This window comes from Nycticebus coucang, chromosome 15 (genome assembly GCF_027406575.1).
Source record: "Nycticebus coucang isolate mNycCou1 chromosome 15, mNycCou1.pri, whole genome shotgun sequence".
Lineage (NCBI taxonomy): Eukaryota > Metazoa > Chordata > Mammalia > Primates > Lorisidae > Nycticebus > Nycticebus coucang.
The window spans coordinates 50,840,038-50,855,559 of NC_069794.1; positions in this window are offsets into that span (position 1 = coordinate 50,840,038).

Sequence of the window (15,522 nt, forward strand, 5' to 3'; positions counted from 1 at the left end):
TAAGTAAAGCAAGCAAACAGCCCTCAGAATGGGAGAAGATATTTGCAGGTTATGTCTCCGACAAAGGTTTAATAACCAGAATCCACAGAGAACTCAAACGTATAAGCAAGAAAAGAACAAGGGATCCCATTGCAGGCTGGGCAAGGGACTTGAAGAGAAACTTCTCTGAAGAAGACAGGCGCGCGGCCTACAGACATATGAAAAAATGCTCATCATCTTTAATCATCAGAGAAATGCAAATCAAAACTACTTTGAGATATCATATAACTCCAGTAAAATTAGCCTATATCACAAAATCCCAAGACCAGAGATGTTGGCGTGGATGTGGAGAAAAGGGAACACTTCTGCACTGCTGGTGGGAATGCAAATTAATACATTCCTTTTGGAAAGATGTTTGGAGAACACTTAGAGATCTAAAAATAGATCTGCCATTCAATCCTATAATTCCTCTACTAGGCATATATCCAGAAGACCAAAAATCACATCATAACAAAGATATTTGTACCAGAATGTTTATTGCAGCCCAATTCATAATTGCTAAGTCATGGGAAAAGCCCAAGTGCCCATCGATCCACAAATAGATTAATAAATTGTGGTATATGTACACCATGGAATATTATGCAGCCTTAAAGAAAGATGGAGACTTTACCTCTGTCATGTTTACATGGATGGAGCTGGAACATATTCTTCTTAGTAAAGTATCTCAGGAATGGAAGAAAAAGTATCCAATGTACTCAGCCCTACTATGAAACTAATTTATGGCTTTCACATGAAAGCTATAACCCAGTTATAACCCAAGAATAGGGGGAAGGGGGAAAGGAAGGGGAGGGAGGGTGGAGGTGGGCGGAGGGAAGGTGATTGGTGGGATTACACCTGCGGTGCATCTTACAAGGGTACATGTGAAACTTAGTAAATGTAGAATGTAAATGTCTTAACACAATAACTAAGAAAATGCCAGGAAGGCTATGTTAACCAGTGTGATGAAAATATGTCAAACGGTGTACAAAACCAGTGTATGGTGCCTCATGATCGCATTAATGTACACAGCTATGATTTAAAAAAAAAAAAGAAGTGAGTGCCTCCTTTCCCTCCTTAGGAAATATCAGTGAGTTCTCTTGCATGCTGAACTCCCTGTGGGAAGCAAGGGAAATTACTGTTCTCTCTCCCTCCTGGCCTGACCCTGGTGTGACAGTAGTCACATTGCTCTCTTGAGGTCCTGGGAACCACTTCCTCCCTATGCCGCTCAAACCTAGGGGTGGGTGGTCATAGCTCCTACAGGCCAACCTGACTTTCCTCATATCCCAACTGGTTTCCATTAACCCTGCACACACCTTTTTGAATCATCTCCTGGTTAAACTCATTAGCACTGCCCATTTCCTGCTGGGCCCTGACTAACTCAAAGCAGATAACTGGGAGGATTCAACTTTATTTAAATAGCCAGGGATGGCACCTTGGCTCAAGGAGTAGGGCACCAGCCCCATATATTGGAGGTGTCAGGTTCAAACCTGGCCCTGGCCAAAAACTGCAAAAAAAAAAAAAAAAAGCAGCAATGTGCTAACACCTTAAAAAAAAATTTAGACAGCCAATGTAGAATCAAAGATCTCCTTGACAAGTCCTATTTAAAGTAGATGCCAGAGGATATTTCTTCCTTGTTCAGCCCTCCTCACACCTCCTCTTTCCCTCTGCTTCAGCCTAGAAACATCTCCATCATTAGGAGAAGTTTATCATTGTTCTTGTATTTTCTTGCTTCTCTACCCTCCCTCTCTGCCATTCCTCTCTGGTTTCATGGCCTCTCCACACAGTTCTTTGTATCCTCTGAGATCTTTCCTTCTTCCTTACTCTTCCTTCCAGATCTTTCATGTCCTGTCTGTATCTCTTCAATGCGTGCAATGCCTGCCCAGGGCGCCCCACCTTGGGATCAGTGTATACCTCATCTCTCACTGCTCCTGTACACTCAGTCACAGTGGACCCCTCGTCGCTGTTTCCCTGCCTTTCTTCACTGTTTTTTTGTCTGTCCTTCCTGTTGAAATCCTCTCTCATTTAAATGCCAGCACTCTGCAAAGCCTTCCTAAAGGTCTCAGCAGGAAGTCTTCGCTTTCATTATTTTTTGTTCCCATAAATACTTTTATTTTTTTAACCTTTGTTGCACGTCCCAACATTTATATAGATAAAACTATATGCTTTATAGTTTTGATATTTGTGAAAATGTCTTATTTCTCTCCCATGATTATCAGCTCTGAGAAGGCAGGGACTAGTGTGCCTTTGGAACATCCACAATACATAACCCAAAGCCTAGCACATAGTGGGTACACCACAGCTTTTACTATTGACTTACACAAAGTTTATCTTCTATGTTGTAGAAAATCATTCTAAAGTTCCCTTATATAGCAAAATAAATGAACACATTAGTGTGTTCTCTCTGTATGTGGTCCTTGGCATGGTTGCTTTCATAATGTGCTTTTTTTATTGCGGTGTAATTAAATTGTACAGTTAAACCCAACATAACCACGAGAAATAGAGCTAAGAATATTTCCTCCAGTTAAGTCTTGGAAAGGCTGATTTTATTCCTCTATTTCTAGTCTTTTCACATTTGAGAATCAGTCATGCCAAAATATTTATGATCCCAGGAAAAATAAAATTGAAATCGTTTAAAGGCCTCCAGATACCATAGAGCTGATAGATCTGGAGAAGGAGGAGTGAGACATAGACAGATTAATTGAGGGGAAAATAAAAATATGTTTCCCTTAGCTTCCTGCTCCACAAGTCAAATTGGGATGCCTAAAAGTTGTCTTCCAGGAGGTTGTGTTGTATCTAATGTTTAGTTTGATAATGTTGGAAAATGATGAATTTCAGAATTTTAACTCCCAAAAGACTTTTCAGTGCAATATGTTCTGTAAAACTAAATTTGATTTTAAATGGTAGTTTCTTTGTTTTTAAGATACATTTGAACTAAAGTAATAGTAATAACTATCATTTGTTAGTTACCCACTTGACTCTTTTAATTTTATAATCAGCAGATTATATTGTCCCCATTTCACAGAGGAGGAAACAGAGACTCATGGTGTTGATTGCCCATTCTAGGGCACAGTGTGCATGTGATTGCGCTTCCTTGGCCCAGTGCTCACGTTCCTAGCTAATCAGCATGCCTCCCCCTGACAATATCACTGTAATGAGGGCATATTTGATTGACCATCCTGGGTATGTGCTGCAAACATTCTACAAACCTCTGAACCAGCACTGCCTCAGAAGGCCCTTTCCTTGAGGAAGAGACATGAACAAGAGATAAAGAAAAGATGGCTTGGCCAAAAACGTAGCTGGAAAATGAATGAGCCAGTCTGAATCTGGAATGGACCAGCCCTGCCTAATGTCCTCATAGGACTTCCTGTGCCTTCTAAACCCACAATGGCTGGAAAATAAGTCTGTTAATGTACTTAGAAAGAGAATCTGTGCAATAACAAAAGAAAGACTTTCTGTTCTGTACACACGAGTGAGCGTACTCTGAGTGCATATAGCTATCATCTTCAATTTTAAAAATCACTCTGTAAACCTGGGTTTTAAGGTAATGGAGTGGTGGAGGTTTTACATGGCTTTCTATGCATATTTAAATTGATTTTTCTCAGTTGTTACAAAAGTTGTTTAAATATCAGAAGACTCAAAGTCATAGAAATCTGAGAAAAACATTTTTAATTGAATTGAAGCTATATTTTTTAATCGGGTAAGAAGTCATCAAAGTGATATTTCCTACTTTCTATCTCACATGTAACAACACCTCAATAGTATTATGACATGAGAAACAGTATTCAGAAAGCAATTTCAAACACATTAAAAGAGCTGCTTTGGAAAAATGAGTCAAGTGAGTTGTTTTTCCTTCAAAGGCCATGAGAAAGAAACACACTTTCTACAGGGCAATAGGTTGAAAAGGGGATAAGAGAAGGAACACAATATCTCATCTAAAATCTTGCAGGCAAAAACGTTTATTACTGCAGGAAGCAGAAGGTGAGCCTAGCTTATAAATGAGATCCTGCAGATGAGGGAGATGTATCTTGCTGAAGTATTACTGTACAGAATGAACCTTTAAAGCTTAGACTCTGAAGGCATAAAGCATTGTCAAATAAATCTGCACTGATGTATTCATTTTTAATAAAAGAAAACTCAACATAGCATGGCCATGATAATACGTAATTTCATCCTTGCATTTCAATTCTGTAGGGCCATTTAATTTTCCTTAAAACATTACAGAAACTTGCAAGGAATTAGATGAAAATAAATATTCTCACCTAGAATGATATTTATTTCATCAACATCTTCCCTGAGACAAAGAAACAATAGTAGAATGCTCAAATATGACAGTCTATCTAGGTTTATCTATTTAATAATTTTAAATACCCACATTGACACATAAACAGAAGAGGTGGTGTTTTTCTTCAAAATGAGTCTTTTATTTGGATATTTAAAATTCTTACACAGGAAGCAACTTTCACAACAAAGACATATATATAAATTGTGAAAAAAGAGAGGATTGAAAAACAAAGAAATATATGATTGAAAATGGTCCTGATTATGAATAATCAACAGGCTTAAATGTAGTCCTCAAACCAAAGCTCCTTTTAAAAAATGTTCTTCTTGGAGTGTGGACATTTGGAATTCTTCTATGCCGTAAGCTCCCGGCTGGTGAATAAAGCCCTTCCTCTTATAAATGTGGTGTTTGGGTGCTCTTTCTCTCCATTAGGCCTTATCTTCCTGCAACATTTGGGAAGCAAGATCACCTCTGGAGAGAACATGCACCCGGTAGTTGCCACCAATCCTCTGGACACCCACATGGGAGCCGCTGATCGGCCTGGGCGACGTGAACCACTGAGCGCGCCAGGGAGGCAGTTTGGCCTCCCTGTGTGGACGCCTCGACTGGGCTGAGAAAGGACCCCATTGGCGGGTCTTCAAGGAGTCAACACCAGGAGGAACTGGCCTGCGGGAACAGGTACCTACATAGGGAGATGTCTAAGGCAAGGTATGATCGATCTGGGGATCCCACTACAGTTTTAGTGGAAGAGGAGCCTGATCAATTCCTTGGGCATTTGATCGCTGGCAGGTCTGTTGAGAGGTGTGTGAGGGTGTGTGGATGTGGTGTGACTGAGAGAACTCCGAGGGTGGAGTTGGACCTACCTTCACAGGGCCTAGGGGAGTGTTGGTTTGCCTCCTATGGCTAAGTGGCAGCTCGAGTGGGAAATTGAGGCTGCCCAGGTTAAGAAGTGAGTTGGAATTGTGTGCATGTGAGTGCTTTGAGAATGACTGAGATGGGTAACAATAGGTGGGGTTTCGCCCCCCCCACCCGCATTCATGGGGTGAAACGAATGTGTGAGTGTGCCCTTCTTCCCTGCTCCAACTTTGCCCACTGGCTATTCTGAGAGAAACTGGAAGTTCCAGGTTTTCCACTTTCTGTCTTTGGTGGTGGCCACGTGGCCATGTGGGACTTGGGAGAAAATGAAAAGACATTAGAAAGAATGTTGTTGTAGTTTTGTTACTGGAATTTCTTCAGTGAGTGTTTGGTCTCAGGAATTTGAGAATTGAGCCCACGGGCCACAGAGCAGTGATCAAATGGCATTTTGTTGGACTGAGGGGCATGCAGAGAGAGTGGAGAGTGCCAGAGCTATCGGCAGAGGGGTCGTGCCTTGAAAAGTGTTGCAGTTCAGGCAGTCCAGTGAGCTCTGGATGGCCCTTGAAAATATGGGGAAGAGAATATAAATCTCGTGCTGGATGAGGCTGTATCCATATAAACAACAGGTCTCCAAGGTGAACAGCCTCTGGAAGGAGGAAGGAGGCCCAGATTGGAGGTTTCCTGCATAAGTCCTTTTCCTAGGGGTAAATAATTGGCTCTGAGAGATATTTTGGCCAGGACTCGGTAGATGGAAAAATACCTTTACAAACTGAAGGGGTGTTCTAGCAAATGAACGAATGCAGTGTCTCACCTTGGACAAGGTTATTAGGTCTTTGCTGCAGTTTTTGTCTGGGGTGGGGATTAGGGTGTGTACTCTTTAGTCAGGGTGGAGCCGTCCAAAAGGTTTCAGGCAGCTTTGTCCATGACCTTGCTGGGGCTCAGATGGTTTGTGCTTAGAGATGGGAGTCTGATGTCTAAGTTCACCTGAGCCTGAAAAAATGGGGATTCCCTGTCCAGCCCGAAGTGGAAAAATCCTGTATCAATCTTATATCTCATAAAATGTCTCTCAATTGTAAAATGTAATAATTTGGTTGTTTAAGTTGTTGGGAAAACTGAGTCTTTGTCAAAGGATAAGATTCTTGCCTTTTAAACCTTCTAGTTATCAGTTTGGCCGAGTGAATGGGTGAAAATCTTTTGGCTTGTAATTTTGTTTAAACAAATGTTTTAGGCCTTTGATATTTGACAAACCTTCCAAAATAAAAACTCTAAATCTGGAGCTTGGTGCCCGTAGGGCAGTGGTTGCAATGCTGGCCACATGTGCCAAGGCTGGTGGGTTCAAACTTGGCCCAGGCCAAAAAACAAAACAAAACAAAACAAAAAACTCTATATTTGGTCTTCTTGACTTTCAAGATTTGGAAAAAATGATTCTGCGTTTTGTATGGAACCAGAAAAAAACCTGTATAGCTAAGGCAGTTCTTATTAATAAAAATAAAGCTGGGGCATCACCATACCAGATTTTAGGCTGTGCTACAAAGCCATAGTGGTCAAGACAGCATGGTACTGGCACAAAAATACAGACATAGAGACTTGGAATCAAACAGAAAACCAGGAAGTGAAACTAACATCTAACAACCACTTAATCTGTGATAAACCAAACAAGAACATACCTTGGGGGAAAGACTCCCTATTCAATAAACGGTGTTGGGAGAACTGGATGTCCACGTGTAAAAGACTGAAACTGGACCCACACCTTTCCCCACTCATAAAAATTGATTCAAGATGGATAAAGGACTTAAATTTAAGGCATGAAACAATAAAAATCCTCAAAGAAAGCATAGGGAAAACACTGGAAGATATTGGCCTGGGGAAAGACTTCATGAAGAAGACTGCCATGGCAATTGCAACAACAACAAAAATAAACAAATAGGACTTCATTAAACTGAAAAGCTTCTGTACAGCTAAGGAGACAACAACCAAAGCAAAGAGACAACCTATACAATGGGAAAGGATATTAGCATATTTTGAATCAGACAAAAGCTTGATAACTAGGACCTACAGAGAACTCGAATTAATCCACATGAAAAAAGCCAACAATCCCATATATCAATGGGCAAGAGACATGAATAGAACCTGTAAAAAAGACAGAAGAATGGCTAACAAACATATGAAAAAATGCTCATCATCCCTATATATCAGAGAAATGCAAATCAAAACCACCCTGAGATACCATCTAACCCCAGTGAGAATGGCCCACATCACAAAATCTCAAAACTGCAGATGGTGGCTTGGATGTGGAGAGAAGAGAACACTTTTACACTGCTGGTGGGACTGCAAACTAGTACAACCTTTCTGGAAGGAACTATGGAGAAACCTCAAAGCATTCAAGCTAGACCTCCCATTTGATACTGCAATCCCATTACTGGGCATCTATCCAGAAGGAAAAAAATCCTTTTATCATAAGGACACGTGTACTAGACTATTTATTGCAGCTCAATTTATAATCACCAAAATGTGGAAACAGCCTAAATGCCCACCAACCCAGGAATGGATTAACAAGCTGTGGTATATGTATACCATGGAATACTATTCAGCCATTAAAAATAATGGAGACTTTACATCCTTCGTATTAACCTGGATGGAAGTGGAAGACATTATTCTTAGTAAAGCATCACAAGAATGGAGAAGTATGAATCCTATGTACTCAATTTTGATATGAGGACAATTAATGACAATTAAGGTCATGGTGGGAGTGGGGGAAGGGGAGAGCAGAGAGAGAAAGAAGGAGGGAGGGATGGGGGAAAGGAAGAGCAGAGAGAGGGAAGGAGAGAGGGGGTGGGGCCTTGGTGTGTGTCACACCTTTTGGGGGCAAGACACGATTGCAAGAGGGACTTTACCTAACAAATGCAATCAGTGTAACCTGGCTTATTGTACCCTCAATGAATTTCCCAACAATTTAAAAAAAAAAAGTTTTTCTTGGGGGCACCTGTGGCTCAGTGCATAGGGCGTCAGCCCCATATACCGAGGGTGGTGTGTTTAGCCCCAGCTAAACTACAACAAAAAAATAGCCGGGCATTGTGGCGGGTGCAGGTAGTCCCAGCTACTTGGAGGCTGAGGCAAGAGAATAACCTAAGCCTAAGAGCTGAAGGTTGCTGTGAGCTGTGATGACATAGCACTCTAGTGAGGGCAATAAAGTGAGACCCTGTCTCTACAAAAAAAAAAAAATGTTTTTCTTAATGTCACATTAGGTTTTTGATCTCAGTTTTTTTCCCTCTCCTTCCATTTCCCTTTTTTTTCCTACTTGCATTCCTTCCATGCTTCTTTCAAAGTAAGCTTTAAGTTAGTTACATTAAAGAATAAATAAACCAGAAACCATGCGAAATAAAAATGAAAGTTACTTTAAACTAATGACTTCATTACAGTTCTCTAAGGAGGCTGTAGTATAATCCCATGTCCCAGACAATGAGTTCTTCCGTGATGCGGGGAGATGTTGTGCTTTCTCTCTCAGTGACCACAGTCATCAGTTACTCACCCTCCACCCCCAATGCCTAATGTACCAGAGAAACTTCTGGTTTCTACTGTGTAACTGTATTCAACGACTTAAGGGAAAGATGCTTTTCTGGAAGCTCACATCATTCAAAGTAACAGAGATACAGCTGAACACCCAGCAACCGGGTTTAAACCGCACAGGTCCACTTATACGTGGATTGCCTTCTGCCTCTGCCACCTCTGAGATAGCGAGACTAACCTTCCTCTCCCCTCCTCCTCCTCGGTCCACTCAACATGAAGATGATGAGGATGAAAATCTTTGTGATGACACACTTCCACTTACATGAATAGCAAATACACTTTTCTTCCTTATGATTTTCTTTTCTTTTTTTCTTTTTTAATAAAGACAGAGTCTCACTTTATAGCCCTCGGTAGAGTGCCGTGGCATCACACAGCTCACGCAACCTCCAACTCCTGGGCTTCAGCGATTCTCTTGCCTCAGCCTCCCGAGTAGCTGGGACTACAGGCGCCCGCCACAACGCCCGGCTATTTTTTGGTTGCAGTTCAGCCGGGGCCGGGTTTGAACCCGCCACCCTCGGTATATGGGTCAGTGCCTTACCGACTGAGCCCCAGGCACCACCCCCTTATGATTTTCTTAATAACATTTTCTTTCCTCTAGCTCACTTGATCATAAGAAGTAAGTATGTAATCCATATAACATACAAATATCTGTTAATCCACGGTTTATGTCATCAGTAAGGCTTCGAGTTCACAGTAGCACATTAGTAGTTAAGTTTCTGGCAATCAAATGTTATATGTGGATTTTCTAGTGTATGTGTGTGGCGGGGGGTTGGCACCCCTAGGCCCCTGAACTATTCAAGGGTCAACTGTAATTAATTAGGTAATTAATGATTTTGATTTAAAAATCTGATTTTCAAGAAATACTGTCTTTCAGGAATATATGACCTAGAACTTTAGTTTTTGTGTTTAAGGGAATCTTAAAAATTGAGAAAAACAGCTTGGCAGTTCCTCAAAAAATTAAACATAAAATTACATGTCATTCAACAATTCCGCTCCTAGATGTATACTCCAAGATACTTAAAAATAGGTAATCAAACAAATACGTGTACATGTGTCTTATTATTCATAACCACCAAAAGATGGACAGGACAAATGTCCATTAATGGATGAAAAGACAAGTTGTAGTATATAAATACAATCGAAAATGATTCAGCCACCAAATAGGATGGAATACTGATACGCATTACAATGTGGAGACACCTTGAAAACATTATGCTAAGTGAAAAAAGCTAGACACAAAAGGTCACATATTGATATGAAATATAAAAACTAGGTAAATCCGTGGAGACTGATACAGACTGGTGGTGGCCAAGGGATGATAATGGGAAGCAACTACTTAATTGGGATGGGTGATGAAAAAGTTCTAGAACTAGATGGAAGTGGTGGTTTCACAACATTGTGAAGGCATTAAATGCTAATGATGGTTCATTTTAAAATGGTTAATGTTATGTTTTGTGAAGTTCACCTAAAGAGAAAAAGAAAACCCTCAAAAAAAAAAAAAAATTAAGGAATGAAGACTCAAGGCCACTCTAACTTGTAATATGTTCCAGAAAGACGTGTGCAGGAAGCATTGGACAGTCAGAACTTGTGATAAGATCAGAAAACAGGGAAGAAAGGTGAGCCCAAGAACAAGCAAAAGAATAACCGATTTCTACAGAAAGACCAAATCCAACAAAAGCAAACCCTCCCAAAGGAAAACTTAGGAGCTCTTTTTAAACTAATGAAATAGAAATAGTAGAAATGTTTTTCAAATTTGTATTATTGACCCAATTACCTAGTGAAGATCCTAATACATTTTTGTTTTTTTGAGACAGAGTCTCACTCTACTGCTCAAGCTAAAATGCCACGGTGCCATCTTGGCTCACAGCAACCTCAGACTCCTGGGTTTAAGGGATCCTCCTACCTCAGCCTCTCAAGTAGATGAACTACAGGCACCTGTCACAAGGCCTGGCTAAATTTTTTCTATTTTTAGTAGAGACAGGGTCTCACTCTTGTTCAGGCTGGCCTCCGATTCCTAAGCTTAAGGAATCCATCTGCCTTGGCCTACCAGAGTGCTAGGATTACAGGTGTGAGCCACTGTACCCAACCTATTTTTTGGCTGATAATAGATGGTTCATTTATAACTATTATGTTTGTGAAATCACATAATTATTATTAAATGTATGGTATAATTCAAAAAGTTTAAATACATTCCCTCAATTTTGTTTCTAGTTTTGCTTCATATACCCCCATGTTCAGAAAGTAATAAAAAAGAAACTTTCAATCTATCCTTGACCTATTATCAAAAAAATTCTATGTAAGGCTTAAATATTTTTAGCATACAAAACAAAGAACTATATCAGAAGAAGGGATGTGGAACAACTCCTAAATATTAAAAGAAGACTATAAAAGTCCATGTGTTAGGTCCAAGTTACAGAGATAGTATGATCTAGTTATTTAAAATAATTTTAATGATTAGGGTAAGTTAATCTGGAAAAAGGCAAAAAGCAATTTGAAAAAATGGAAACTATGTTGAGTACAATACAGAGGGATAAGAGAGCAAATAGAAAAAGAAATAGAAAGTGTTCAGGAAGCAATTACTCGCTCTCCCAGGGTTCTGTGAATGATCTAACAGTAGGTGCCCCTGGAGTGGAAAGGGGTGACTGCCAAAGAATAGGACCTCCGGGAAGTAATCAGAGATAAGAATAACGAGTATCAGAGGCCCCAGATACAGAATAGAGAGAGAGGATGACAAAGTTTACAGCCTGAACTTCAAAGACATTACACAACGAGAAAGCATGCTGAAGCTGAGAATTAAATGAAGGGTCTGCTCATAAATATTATGAAAATGTAAGATGATGGAATACAAGCTCACCGAAGGAGGCAGCAAGGGCGGGTTACAGAAAGCCTAGGAATGATTTGCAGAACGCAATAGCATTATCAAAAGCATAAATGAATTTTTACCCTTCACATTCAAACATATAGATATGAAAGTGCTACAGTTAGGAATATAATTCTCAGAAGAAACAATTTTGGAAAACCACAGTCTCATCTAAACTGAAAAATAGAAAATTAGTCCCTGGCAATCAGGGATACACTGGGGCTACTTTCCTTTCTAGAAGTTTCAAAGAGATACAGTTAACAGAAGTGAAAACAGGTAACCTTTTGCTGTTGGGAAAAAAAGAAACCAGACCCTAACACAGATAAACTTAGAGCCTCTCTCAATGCTATGTATTTGGGGAAATACTAAATAAACAGCACAAAGTAAAACATTGGAAAGAAAATAGCTAATTAAAATGATACAAGAAAAAATTTCTTATCCTATACCTACATTTATGTACAAATGTGAAAATTGAGTATATTTAATCACCATGTTAGTTATATCAGAAACAGTTCTATCCTTCACATCCCCCTCAAAATATTTGTTTATACTTATGTATAAATACAGTCTCAAGCCAAGTGTTTTGTCTTTTCTGTTTCAAATATCATGTGCTACAGTTTTATATATAACTTTGTCTCTTTCTGAGTCATTTAATATTCTTATATCTCAAATTTCTTATCTGTGGAAAAGAGCTAATGACTCAGCACTGTATACTAGGACATGCATTGTTATCAGCAAAAGGGCAATATGAGATATTGTTGAGATGTACTCCGCAATTTGGGACACGCTATATTAGTTTTAATTTTGTTGTCATGGTTATTATCATTTGTCATTAATGATCATGTTGCCCATAAGCTTCAATCAAATAACATGGAAAACTGTGGGGAAAGGGTTCTGGTCAAAAACAATATAAAACTTATTTGGTATAAATTGAACATAAAAGAAAATGACAAGCTCACTTTCTTCGCACCGGTTTTCTAAAATTAAATGCTATATTTCATTAATAACCATATTTTGTCAGAAAAGAGGAAATGTGCACATTTAAAAATACTTCAAACAGAAATTAGCTCATCGTAATTAGTGTGAATTATCAAAATACCAGCATATAAGAATATATGTGTCCTATTAGAAGAACCAGGTGTTAAATAAGATAAAACTACCTCCTGAATTAAAAGGGAATGTGAGTTATGCTTTTAAAATATAGGCAAGATTGTTTCTCATTGTTTTTCCAGAGGTACCAAGTTTTTACATTTTATAAAAATGTTTCATAAAGGAGTTTTCAAAGTAATGTAGATATTTGCATGCATTTTTATCCGTTTTCAATGTATCTTTGGCCCTAAGACAGGAAATTTAAATATCAATCTAGTGTAGAACATTATCTTGGAAAACACTACCCAAAATGGAAGTAAAAAATGTCTTTCAGCGTTTAGCATAGACATTCCTGCGTAGATTTTGAAGCCCAGGAAAGGGGTGGGAAGATGGAACGAAGTCCTGAAAGAGGCAGAAGGTAACTGGCTCAAGGGACACATAGAGGATTTGGTCTTAAACAGCTGAAGGAAACACCTCAGTCTCTGGGACAGGGTGAAGAGAGAGAGCTGAAAACAGGCATGAATGCAAATGGTTTCTAGGTAGACAGAATTTAAGAAAGGTCATGTTCAACAGCCTTGATTTTCTTAATTAGTTAGAAGGCCAGATTGCTGAGAGAAGGAGAGGTAGGGGCATGTGGGGGGCGGGGGGGGGCGCAAAAATTAAAAGCAAAACTAAATGAAACATTCATTATTGTCACAGATTCTGGACTTGGGATCAATGCTAAGAAATGTTAAACATTTTTTTTTATAACTTTTTCTGAATGTAAAAGATTGTAATCGACAATCCTAATTTTTTTACACGACCATCAGACTATCCTTTAATCTTCTATGTTGCTTTGACACTTTCTCTTAGAAATATTCTTCCCTAAACTGCCAGACATAACAATAGCTCTGCTCTGGCTGGAAAACCAATGCATCAGTTTCCAATTCTCCCTGGTTTCCCACACTTGCGAAAATTGGCTCTCCTCAGATTGATAAGAAAAGTCGTTTTCAGAGCTCCGTATTTGTACAAAGCTGTCTCTTAGCAATCACATCATTATGAAGCCTTGGTTCCCACTGAATATCTTAGTCTCTGAAGATAACATCCTGTGGAAAACGCCTGTAATTTCTAATTACTACAGAGTTCCAGAGGAAGCTCTGTTTGAGCATGAAGTCAATTTGCGTTGCTCCTTCAGTTTGTCAGGAAACAACTTTGTCAGATTAAAAAACAAATCCGGCAGATAAAAAAAGTTCTGAGTATCTTGCCCACAAAACGTACCTATCTAATTAACAATAATAAGCAGCTTTTCACTCCTCAAACATCAATGATTACACGTGGACATGGAAAGCTGGCCCAAGTCTCAGTCCAAATAACATAAATGTGTCAAACCACAGTGAAATGGGAGCCATAATATAGCAGCACTGGTGATACCTTTGGCTAAGCTCTTTAGGTGGATCCAATATGATTGTGTCAGTTTATGTTTAAGCTCCAGGCAAACAAGATGTTATAGCCACAAAAGAAGTTTGCTGTCACCTCTTCTGGGGAGCTTCTTTGTGTCTTTGATCAATCTTCATAATATCCTAGAAGAGTTATTTAAAACAGTCTGTGCAGGAAGGATTTTGGAATATCCAATGACAGGAACTACCAAACTTAAATACTATGTATAGGTGAAGAAATTGCAAGAATATATGTCATTGGAACTTGGCCCATACTGAAAGCGTAATTTCATCACTCACCTCCATCTATAACCAATTCACATGGACAATCAAATTTCTGGGCTGTATGGATTGCAATAATAAAAGCCTAGATGGATGGCCAAGAGAAAGGAAATGACAAAACTGCATGATATGCTAAAAATAGCTGGGACTGATGCAAGCAGATGGAAGTTTAATTAGCTACAGCACAGCCTATCTTCTTACCAACAATTGGTTGTGCTGTGACTGGTCCTCCACGTGTCTGAGCCCTGGGGATCTAAAGTCTTGATAGCGTGTGTTGACCCAGGACCCAACCAAATGTTAGCACCCAAGGAGAGACAAAACTGGATGTTATGATCAGATTTAAGCACACTTGATAATTCACTATCCAACCATCCAATTACTTTCATTTTTATTTCAGATTAATATGAGGGTACAAACAATACCTTGTTTGTGTCTGTCAGGCAAAGTCCAAGTTGTAGTTGAGCCCATCACCCAGGGGGTGTTCTGTATACCCTTAACATTGTGCCCATTATGTGAGAGCTTACCAATCTTCCTCCCTCATCCCTTCTTCCATTTTCCTCTCTCCCCCCACTTGAATTTAATTGTGTTTTTCTTTCATGTGGATGTGTAGTTGTTTTTCTATTGGTTTCATGTTAGTATTGACTACATTGGATACTCGCTTTTCCATTCTTGTGATACTTTTTTTAAGTAGAATGTTCTTTCCTTTTTTTTCCTGGCATTTTCTTAGTTATTGTATTAAGACATTTATATTCTACATTTACTAAGTTTCACATGTACCCTTGTAAGATGCACCGCAGGTGTAATCCCACCAATCACCCTCCCTTCACCCATCCTCCCCCTCTCCCCCCTTCCCCCTATTCTTAGGTTATAACTGGGTTATAGCTTTCATGAAAGCCATAAATTAGTTTCATAGTAGGGCTGAGTACATTGGATACTTTTTCTTCCATTCATTTTTTTTTTTTTTTGTAGAGACAGAGTCTCACTGTACCGCCCTCGGGTAGAGTGCCGTGGCCTCACACGGCTCACAGCAACCTCTAACTCTTGGGCTTACACGATTCTCTTGCCTCAGCCTCCCGAGCATCTTCCATTCTTGAGATACTTTACTAAGAAGAATATGTTCCAGCTCCATCCATGTAAACGTGAAAGAGGTAAAGTCT